Genomic DNA, 10,922 nt, shown 5'->3' with positions numbered 1-10,922 from the left:
TCCCAAATCCAAAAAGAGCTCCAGCATGGGCCGTACGGGAGATACTGGATCTGATTGCTGTATGGGGAGACAAATCTGTTCTATCACAGCTCCGTTACAGAAGACGAAATGAGAAAGCATTTGAAAAAATCTCCAGGCTGTGATAGACAGAGGCCACAGCACAGTGCTATGTGACAAGCGTAACAGAAAGCCAAAGAATCAAATGGATGCTCATGGAGTGAGGGAGGGGGGACTGAGAACTCCAGCTATCCCACAGTCCCCACAGTCTCCGAAAAGCATTTGCATTCTTGGCTGAGTTCCCAATGCCTGTAGGGTCAAACACATTGTCCGGGGTGTTTCAGGGTATATATCGTCAATTTGCCTCCCCCCTCCCGTGAAAGAAAAGGGGAAAAAAATCATTTCTTGACTTTTTTTATATGTCACCCTATGTCTACTGCATGCTGCTGGTAGACGCGGTGCTGCGGCAATGAATAGCAGCATCCTCTTTTCTCCCCTCCCCGGTGGCAGATGGTACTATGCAAAAGGATTGATAGCCGTCCTCGTCATCAGCCCGTGAGTGCTCCTGGCTGGCCCCAGGGGAGGTCGGCCAGTGGCACCTGGATAAAAATAGGAATGACTCCCGGTCATTCCCGGTAGATGGTACAGAATAGCTGGTAACTGTCCTCATCATAGCAACTGGGGGGCTGAGTTCCATCAGCCCCGCCCCCCCTTTCATGTCTAAAGAAAAGATTCTGTACTGCCTGGACTATCATAGCAGCTGGAGGCTGCATCCCCCTCGTTTTATCTCACTAAAAAGTCAGTGTTTCTTATTCCTGCATTCTTTATTACTTCATCACACAAATGGGGGACACTGCCACGGTAGCCCAGAAAGGTTGGGGGAGAAGGGAATCAACGGGTGGGGTTGTTGCAGGGGCACCTCCCCGGTGAATGGAGCAAGCTCATTCCATTTCTGCAGGATCTGACACGGAGTGGCTGTGCTCTCTGATACACTGGTTCTCTAGTACACTTGCCCATATTCTAGGGCAGACTGACTCTATTTTTAGATAAACCATAAAGGAGGATTGATCGGGGAGTCCATTTCCAATTTTTGTCTTTGTGCCCCTGACTGACCTCAGCAAAGGCAGCTAGGAGCACCCTGACAGCAGCAGACAGTACAGAATGACTGATAACCATCATCTCATCACCATTTACAATGGCACAGCAGACAGTACAGAAAACTGGTAACTGTCTCTGCTACCTTGCAAAGAGCAAATGAATGCTGCTGTGTTAGGAAGCAACTGCAGCTACGCCTGCGTCCTGTCGCGCACCAGTATACATACGGTGACAGTGACAAAAGGCAAAATGGGCTCCATGGTTGCCATGCTATGGCGTCTGCCAGGGCAATCCAGGGAAAAGGGCGTGAAATGATTGTCTGTCGTTGCTTTCACAGAAGAAGGAATGAGTGACGACATTTACCCAGAATCACCCACGACACTGTTTTTGCACCATTGTGCATTGGGATCTCAACCCAGAATTCCAATGGGCAGGGGAGACTGCAGGAACTATAGGATAGCTAGGGGATAGCTACCCACAGTGCAACGCTCCGAAAATCGACGCTAGCCTCGGTACATGGACACACACCGCCGAATTAATGTGCTTAGTGTGGCTGCGTGCACTCGACTTTATACAATCTGTTTTACAAAACCAGTTTCTGTAAAATCGGAATAATCCCATAGTGTAGACATACCCTGATGGACCGAACGTGAGAGGACGAAGCCCATCGATACTGATACATGAAAAACAACGATTCCCAGCCTCCAAATCAGATGTGCATTATTAGCCTATGTAAAATCCTATCCCATTACGGGTCCCCTCGTTCTCCCTTCCTTTTGCTATGCTCACTCATCGGGGCTTGTTTTAATTAGATTGTAAACTCCCTGGGGCAGCGACTGTGATTGAACAGCAGCTCACACAGTGGAACGTGGGGCGCTACAGCTGTACACAGAGCAAAGGGGCTAGCAACTGCAGGGTTCTGATCTGGGCTCAGGTTCCCTGTGTGCCTCAGGAATGACGCTAGGGGCCAGGTGGTGTCTAGCCCCTATATGGATGTGCAGAGAGGGAAAGGCCCACCTCAGCCCCCTTTGTACTGACTGTACAAGGGCCAAGCGCAATAGCACTCTCCTTCCTGTAAAGTGGGGAGGGGACAAGGCCACGGTGCATTGGCCAGAAAGGGCAGCAGGACACGTCAGGTACCTTTCTGTGCCTCAGTTTCCTTATCCATAAAATTGAGCTAGGCCCTCACTGGCCCGGGAAATAAGATATTCCCAGCCCAGGAGAAGCTGAGTGTGCAGCTTCTGCAGTGCTCATACTGCTGCCTGAGGAGTGAGGGGCTCCTGCCTCCCAGGCTGAGGACACCAGGCTGTGCCATCTGGGGAGCAAGGGGCTCTCATCCCACACATGGGTCAGCTGCTGCAGCACTCCCAGCTCCTGCTGGCCAGGAAGTGGCACACCATTTTTCACATCTGCATACTCAAATGAGCACCCATTCAGATGTAGTCCCACTCCCTGGGTAACGGCTGGTTAGCTAAGTGCCCACCTCTGACAGCAGGATGGAGGGGAAGCCCCTCAGTCAGCCCCTCACTCCCCCTAGGCACAGGAGCCCCGGCCAATGCAGTGGCAGGGCATTTGGTATGGCGAGGAGGTCCTTGCTCAAGCTCCATGGCCAGCAGGATTGGGAGTGTGCAGAGGCAGCAGGCTCAGTGCCTGGTATGGTGTTGAGCACCTTGCCAGCTCCATCACTCTCTGAGCGGGCACTGGGAGATGTGGCTTTTGGCGACAAGACTGTTTGATTTTCATCGAGGCCCCCAGAGTCCTTTTGGACCTGGAGGCAGGAAGAATTCAATGTTAAAGTTAGGAATGTAAAGTGTTAACCAGTAAGCATTAGTCGTACTGGTTAACTCACCTTAACTGTTAATCTCCAGGGCGGCCAACTGTCCGGCCCCAGCAGCCCCATGCCGGCCGGCCCACCGACCCTAGCGGCTGTGCTCCAGCTGGAGTGGCCCCAGCCACGCTGACCGGAGCAGCTGCTGCCGCAGCCATGCTGGCCAGCTGGCCCTTTAATCAGTTAACCGCGTTCAAACAGTTAACTTTTTAAATGGTATTTACATCCCTAGTTAAAGTCACTGTTATTAACACACAAGAGTGTCCAATGCTGTTGTAGGCACTGACTGGTATCTGGGGCATGCAGAGGGAGGAACGTTTTGAAATCTGATGATCATTTCTGTTATCTTCTGGCCCGTATGTTCTGATCATCAGGTGAAGCATCTGTTAGACCAGGGGTAGGCAACCTATGGCACGCGCGCCGAAGGCGGCACGCGAGCTGATTTTCAGTGGCACTCACACTGCCTGGGTCCTGGCCACCAGTCTGGGGGGCTCTGCATTTTAATTTAAGGGTTAATGAAGCTTCTTAAACATTTAAAAAGCTATTTATCTTTACATACAACAATAGTTTATTATCATAGTATAGACTTATAAAAGAGATTTCTAAAAAAACGTTAAAGTGTATTACTGGCACACCAAATCTATAAATAGATGGAATAAATGAAGACGTTCGGTCAACAGCATCACTCTTGGAAAGATTGCCGTATCCCTGTGTTACCTATCAAACCCGAGAAGAAGTGGTAGGGTAGGCTCATAATGGCCATAGAACTCTGTCCACCACGAATGGCAGCGTCGATGATGCCAAGTATGCCGCCATTAGCGAAAACACTAGTGCCACCAGGGAACCGGCTGATCTTGACTGGAATAGTGACCTGGAGACTGCTCAACGCTGATATACTCGGTTCAGAGATGCTGCCCATGGTCAGCTCGGTTGTTAGATGAGAGGAAAGGCCCTTTTTCATGGATTGGTAACGGGTTAACAAGATAGGAAAAAAAGGTAAATAAATGTCAGTTTCAGAGAGAGAGGGTAATGGCAGTTCCCCAGGGTCAGTACGAGTGGCCCCAGAGTACCTTATTTCATGACGAGAGTCTGGAAGACGATAAACAGGGTGGCAAAATTGCAGATGTACAAAACTATCAGGATAGTTAAGTCCAGCAGACTGTGAAGACTCGAGTAACAAGGATTCAACAAAAACTGTGTGACTTGGGAACGAAAATGGCAGATGAAAATCAGTGTTGATAAATCAAAGAGTGCACATTGGAAACATAATCCCAACTATACAATAAAAATGAGGGTGTCTAAAATTAGCATGTTACCCACTTCAAGGAAAGAGCTTGCTCATTGTGGATAGATTCTCCTGAACACATGCACTCAAATGTGCAGTGGCAGTGCAAGTGACAGAAATGTGGGAAGATTAAGAAAGGGATAGATAATAAGCGACAGAAGGGATGTCATATTGTCTCTATAGTAAATGCCATGGGTAAGCCCACATCTGTAATACTGCGTGCGCGTGGTTCGTCTCTGATATAATTGTACTGGAAAATTTCAGAAAAGGCGACAAGACAAATCTATTAGGGCTATGGATGGCTTCCTATGGGAGGTTAATAAGATGTGAGGACTTTTCAGCTTGGAAAGAGGGACGAGGGGGATATGCTAGGTCTTAAAATCATGACTCGTTTGGAGTAAGGAGTGTTATTTACTCTTTCTAACGCAGACTAGGGGTCACCAAAATAAATTAATAGGTTAGCAGGTTTTAAATAAACAAAAGAAAGTATTTCTTCACACCCACACAGTCAATTGTGGAACTCCTTGCCAGAGGATATTGTGAAGGGCCAAAGACTATAACAGGGTTCAAAAAAGAACTAGATAAATTCATGGAGGATAGGTCCATCAGTGGCTAATAGCCAGGATGAGCAGGGATGGTGTCCCTAGCCTCTGTTTGCCAGAAGCTGGGAATGGGCGACAGGGATTGGATCACTTGATGATTTCCTGTTCTGTTCATTCCCTCTGGGACACCTGGCATTGGCCACTGTTGGAAGACAGGATATTGGGCTAAATGGATTTCTGATCTGACCCAATATGACCGCTCTTGTGTTACTAGCGTGAGTGTATGGTGGGCCACTGTCCCATTGGTGTTCATGCAGCTCGGTACAAAGTATTCAGTACCTCCAGGTCTGTGATTTAATTACGAGTGAGGATCCTATCTGGGCTTATGTTTTGGAGAGCTGGGGTCTGGGTCTGGCATCGCTGTCTCCAGCTCTTAGGTCTGGTGTGAACATGTGCTTTTTATGTCTGTCCTTGGGGACAAGCAGTGCCCATCCCCAACACACAATTCACGTGTGCATGTCCCCTGGGTGTGTGTCTGGGGATGGGGTGAGTTAGGCATCATACTGATGTACAGGCCCATTCTCTGGCCCCAGGCCCCTGTCTGAGTTGAGTACTGATCTGGGCTGCTCTGGAACTCCCTGGGCTCATAATCCTGGGCACCATCACCATCCATGCTGAAAATGGCTCCCATGAGTCAGCCTGGGATCTTGGGCCACTGGGATGGTGGGGAACCCTCCCTGCTAGGTGCTGGCTGTGGCTGCCTGTCCTTGTGGGCACTCATCAGGATATTATTTCTAGGCTGAGGCTGGAAGCAGTGGAGGTGATGATCACGTGCTGATCACTGCCTCCTGCAGCCTGAAGTCAGGGCTTGCCCTTTCCAATAGGGCAGGCCTTTTTCATTGACCCACCCTCAGAGGCTGACATGCCACCACGCCCCAGAGCTCTCAGCAGGAAAACACTCTGCTGCTGGCTCATGCAGCCCCTGTCATTACGTTTGTCCGTCTGGGAGCACCTGTGTCTCCCCTCACCCTATCGTCACCTTACTGCCCCGCTGACCTGCAAACAAAGCAGTTAGCAAGGGAAGGAAACGCCAGTGGCAGCCGTTCCACTAGCAGGCAAACATGGGGCTTGATGGCCATGGCCCGCTGTGGTGATCATGCTGGAGCCTGAGAGATGTTTATATTCTCTGCCAAAGCCTAGAGCAGTGATGGTGTTTCCCACAGTGGGCAGCCTGGCAAAGCCCCGCTCTCCAGCTCAGATACAGAGTCCAGTATAACTCACTAGGGGAAATCCTCTGCTAGATTTGGTTTGTATACTGTAATCCAGTAGTTCTCAGCCAGGGCTACATGCACTCCTGGGGGTATGCAGAGGTGTTCCAGAGGATACATCCACTCATCCAGATATTTGGCTAGTCTTACAACAGGACAGGCTACAGAAAAAACACCAGTGAAGTCAGTACAAACTAAAATTTCATACAGACAATGACTTGTTTATATTGTTCTCTGTAGTACACACTGAAATGTAAGTGCAATATTTATATATGGTGTAAATGAGGAAGTGAGCGATGTTTCAGTAATAGTGCACTGGGACATTTTTGTATTTTTAGGTCTGATTTGGTAAGCAAGTCGTTTCTAAGTGAGGTGAAACTTGGGGGTACACAAGACAAATCAGACTCCAAAAAGGGGTACAGTAGTCTGGAAAGATCGAGAGCCACTGCTGCAATCTTGTTCCGAGCAGTTTGGCTGGCTGTGCTGAAGCAAGTGCTCTTTGAGAGGGACTAAACACACTCTCCTCTCTGGCTGGTTCAGCCATGTGTTGGCATTTCTGAGGAACTTGTGGTTTACAGCTTTTGGATGTATTACTTCCTCTTGGGGCTGGTGATAACTGGCTGGGGAGCAGGGCAAGGCCCAGCAGGGAAGTCAGGGATGACAAAAACACCCGAGTTGTTACCTCCTTTAGGAAAGGGAGGAGAGTCTGGCGGGGGTAGAACAACACATGGGTGTACTGGCCTTCGGTGATGTGCGCTGTATGGGCACTGGGTACTAACATAGCATCTGGCACATGCTCTAGGCATGGGATCTCCCACAAGCGCAGAGCAGAGAGAATCAGGGTGCTAGAAATGGAAGATGGGGCACCTTGGAGAAAGGCTAGCAGGGACTAATGGAGAGATCCAGCTGGGGGTCCAGGGCTGTGTTTTCATCCTCATCATCATTCTGGGTCTTAGTGCAAAGGAAGGGCCAGAGAAGTCCCATCATTTTGAATGTCATCTGTGCTTTACTAGTAATGCCATGGTTGCAAGGAGGAGCTTGGAGGGTGGGCCAGGAGGGCTATGGGGAGACGCAGCAACGTGCAAAGACAGCAAGCAGAGGTGCTGCTTCTCAGGAGTCCGTGAGGGCAGAGAGAGCGGCTGTCTGAGCTGAACCATGTGAACAGTATGCTTGGTGCAACGCACGGGCCTTTCACCACCTGTGTGGGAAGGGCAGGTCCTGCCAGGGGTGGCTTTAAGCTCCCTTGACTGCCAGCAGCTGAGCTGGCATCTCTGCTGAGCAACCAGTATAGGCCCTGGCTCAAGCGGAGGCAGCTACCCCCCAGGAAGCAGCCTTGCCTGATGAAACAAGCCTCTTTGCTTTCCATCCCCTGTGATGGGGAATGACAGCTTTCACGCCCATGCTCCGGCAGGGCGCTGGGCCACTCAGAGCTGGGATCTGGTAAGCGACCATTCCCCTGAGAGGAGCGCTGCAGAGCAAGGGCCACAGACCCCCTTCCACTTCTCCACGTGGGCCCGGCCTTTCCCATCACGTTTGCTTCTTTCTCTGTAACCAATGAGCCCTTCAGCCTCAGTCTGGCATCCTGCCTGCTGCTAGCTTCCTGATGGGCCTTGCTGGCCAGCATGGACGCTGCGCGGCGCAGCAAGGGGTTCCACAGGACTCAGCCTGCCCTCTCTCATGCTGAGCTTGGAGTCCGGTTGTGAGGCTTTCTTGGCATCTGTGTTCTTGACTTTCAGTGGGCATTTAACTGATCCCGTACTAGTGCTGGGGGAGGCAGGGGAGGTTGAGCAGAGGAAGCAGCCAAGTGCTGTCACTCCAGCCAGATGTGTCTGTTCCAGCGGGCAGGGAAGACCCACACTGGAGTCCATCGAGGCAGTTCCAGTGGCTCTCTCCAGGGGCTGCAGAAATGCTGCTCAAAGCTAGGCAATGATAAATCTGAGCACAAGGTCAGCTGTCAACAACACCAAGCCTTTCCTTCGCAAGCGGGGGCCTTTCCACCTGCCCTCGGAGCCCGGAGCCTCGCTGGCTAGTTGGAAGACAGTTCACTAAAGGGGGATATTGGCCCCAAACAGCTCCACTCTGTGGCGAAAGCCCCTAATCTGTGTAATCTCCATGGAGGCTGGCTAGACGGAGAGGCTCTATATAGTTATGGCTCTATCCTCACTACACTGATATGGTGACCCCAGCCATGTCAAAGGCCCCAGGAGTGAGCAGAGCAGACAGAGATCCCACGTGGTATAGAAAGCTAACAAACAGCTTGACCCCCCCAGGTTTGGTGCCCAGCATTGCCTGGCATGTTTCCCTGAGATTGGGCAGGGACAGGCCTTGCATAGAGCAGGAGACACTTGCTGGAATGGACAGAACCGTCCAGCTTGCTTAGGTGTTTTCTTAAATAAGAAACTAAAGCCCCCAGTGCTCCCTGATTGGGGGCTCTCATCCAGGGTGAAGAGAATCCTGGCCAGACACACCAAGCCTACAGCAATGGCACGTCCTTGCCCTGGCTTTACAACTCTGGTGCTGTCTCGGGAAGTGGAGGGACTTATAAACCCAGGCACAGTCCCTGCCCTTGGACGCCTCATGGAAAGCAGCGAGGATCCAATCCACCCTTGAAGTGTGGGGGCAGGAGAGCAGCAGTGGTCAGCTCTCTCGCTGTCTCTCTGCCCTGCAGTCCCCACGCAGGGGTCCGGGCCCCTTCCATACGGCCGAAGCTGACAAAGGATCAAAAACCTCCACTGTGTGGGAGATCCCAGCCACTGCACAGAGGTCACTAGTAGGGAGCAGCATGAGGCACAGGGCTGCTCTGCGGGCCTAGCCGGTCTCTTGGAGGAAGGTCAGCATGTGGCTCCAGGGAGGATTATAGTGGGCACCATCATGTGATACAAATGACTCTTTGTACCCACCAATCCTGGGCAACCAATACCCATCACGTTCAGACCCTCTTGGGCAAAGGTCATTGTAACAACAGGACAATTCCCTGCAGGACCCTTGACAAACCTGACTGACTGACGTGTAAGAATGTCTGGAATCCATTGTATTAAATGCAAGGTTCACATACTATTGTGGGATTGGCTGTAACTTCTGTGACAGACCCAGAGGAGTGGGGTACAGGAGTCTGGTATCAGCCAAGAGAGTGATCCCTGTGAGGGATTTCCTGATGCCACTGGAGATTACAGCTTTATCATCTGCTCTGCACTGCACCTCCAAGTCATGCTGGCTAGCCAGCCATTTCTAATATATAAGGATTGGTAAGACCTCAATGTTCATTAAAACAACATTCACAATTCATGGCCTTAGCCTGAGTTGCAGGTGGCACTACGTAGATTCTACCGTCTTGCAGGCAGATGTGCCAGGCCCATAGACACCCATGACTTTGCCTAGGAAAAGGCAAACGGAACCAAAGGCTTTCAAGGAATATCAGGAAAGCGTACGTGAGGTGTTCCTGTTAACAGCTATAGATACCTGCCTCAGAGCCAGCTGCATTTCCATGGTGTTATTATTGGTGTTGCAGCCATAATGTTCTAGGCACTCTGTAGACATCGAAGAAGGGACAGTCTGAGCCCCATGAGGGACTTGCCATCCAAGAAATCTCTTATCTCCCCCTCAGAAGTGTTGTGAAGCCTCTGGCAGGGTCTAATTTTGGCCTCCGTCACTCTTATTTAGTGGCGTGTTCCTGGAGCTACTCCAGAATCACACGGGGTTTTTTTAACTGAGGGTGGAACCTGACCTTTGAGATGCTTTGAGATCCTGAGAGACAAGCATACTAGAGAAGCACACCATGTTATCATAACAATAACAGCTCACAGAAAGAGCATCTGAACCTTTGACTTCTCCATATATAGAAAGAATTCCAGTAACTCCAGGCAGAATGTCTACCAGCAGGCAAGCCTCTTTCAATGAATACCTGAGAACAGACTCAGCCAGTCTCAAGGCTGAATTGCATGGCACCATTCCCTATTGAATCCTTTCCTCCATCACCTGCAAACCAGCGTGTGATGGAGAAAGAAGCTGGAGAATGGTTGCTCCAGATACATCTCCAGGAGAAGCCCTGTGATATCACCATCGCCAGAGATGCCAAAGGAGCAGACGTCTCCAAGTTGCTATCCATTTGTTTCAAGGTTGTGCACCCACAAGGATTAAACAGTTAATTACACAGAGTGTTTTTGCTCTGCTCTGGAAGGTATTTATTGAAAAACCCTCCCTCCACTTGCATTTACACATCCTACCCTGATGATCCAGTAAGATTTTTCCTGCTGAGTGCATCCCTGCGGGAGATGGATGCTCTGCTCACTTTGAGAGGAAAGATCCCTCATTTAGACAATGTCTGCTTACTCCTTACTCCTACAGAAGTCAATGGAAGTTTGGCCTGAGACAAGGCCTGAGAAAAACATTGAATAAGGGCTTCAGGATTTGTCCCTTTGATGGTAGCGCCTCACTTGAGTTAATGCAACGATAGTGGAAGTTAAAGGACTGGAGAAGTGTGCACAGGTTTTTTATAATTGTGACAGACCCAGGCCAGTAGGGTACAGGAGTCTGGTCCTATTGGCATCCCAAGGGTGGGCAGGCGAAGCCCGCCCACTTCTAAAGGACCTCCCCCCAGCCTAAGGGGAGGATACACAGGTCTAGAACACCAAGTAATTCCGGGGGACAACTAATGAAAAAAAGCAGGAGCGGGAGTGAGGGCACAGGGCTAAATGAAGGGAACCCGATAGGGACACCGAGCAGAGAACCCCAGACAACGCCCACTGCTCCTTGAAGGCATCAAGGGAGCCAGTGGACGCCGCCCAGAGGAACTGCGCTTGGATGCGTGAACAGACAGAGGAGCGGAAAAAGGCCCCACAGTCGCAAGAAATCCCATCAGCCAACCTCCTCTCCCTGGTGCTGTAGATGGCTAGTTTGGCCAGGGCCAA

Source organism: Chelonoidis abingdonii, chromosome 14, assembly GCF_003597395.2.
Source record: "Chelonoidis abingdonii isolate Lonesome George chromosome 14, CheloAbing_2.0, whole genome shotgun sequence".
NCBI classification, from domain to species: Eukaryota; Metazoa; Chordata; order Testudines; family Testudinidae; genus Chelonoidis; species Chelonoidis abingdonii.
This window is presented reverse-complemented; position numbering follows the sequence as displayed.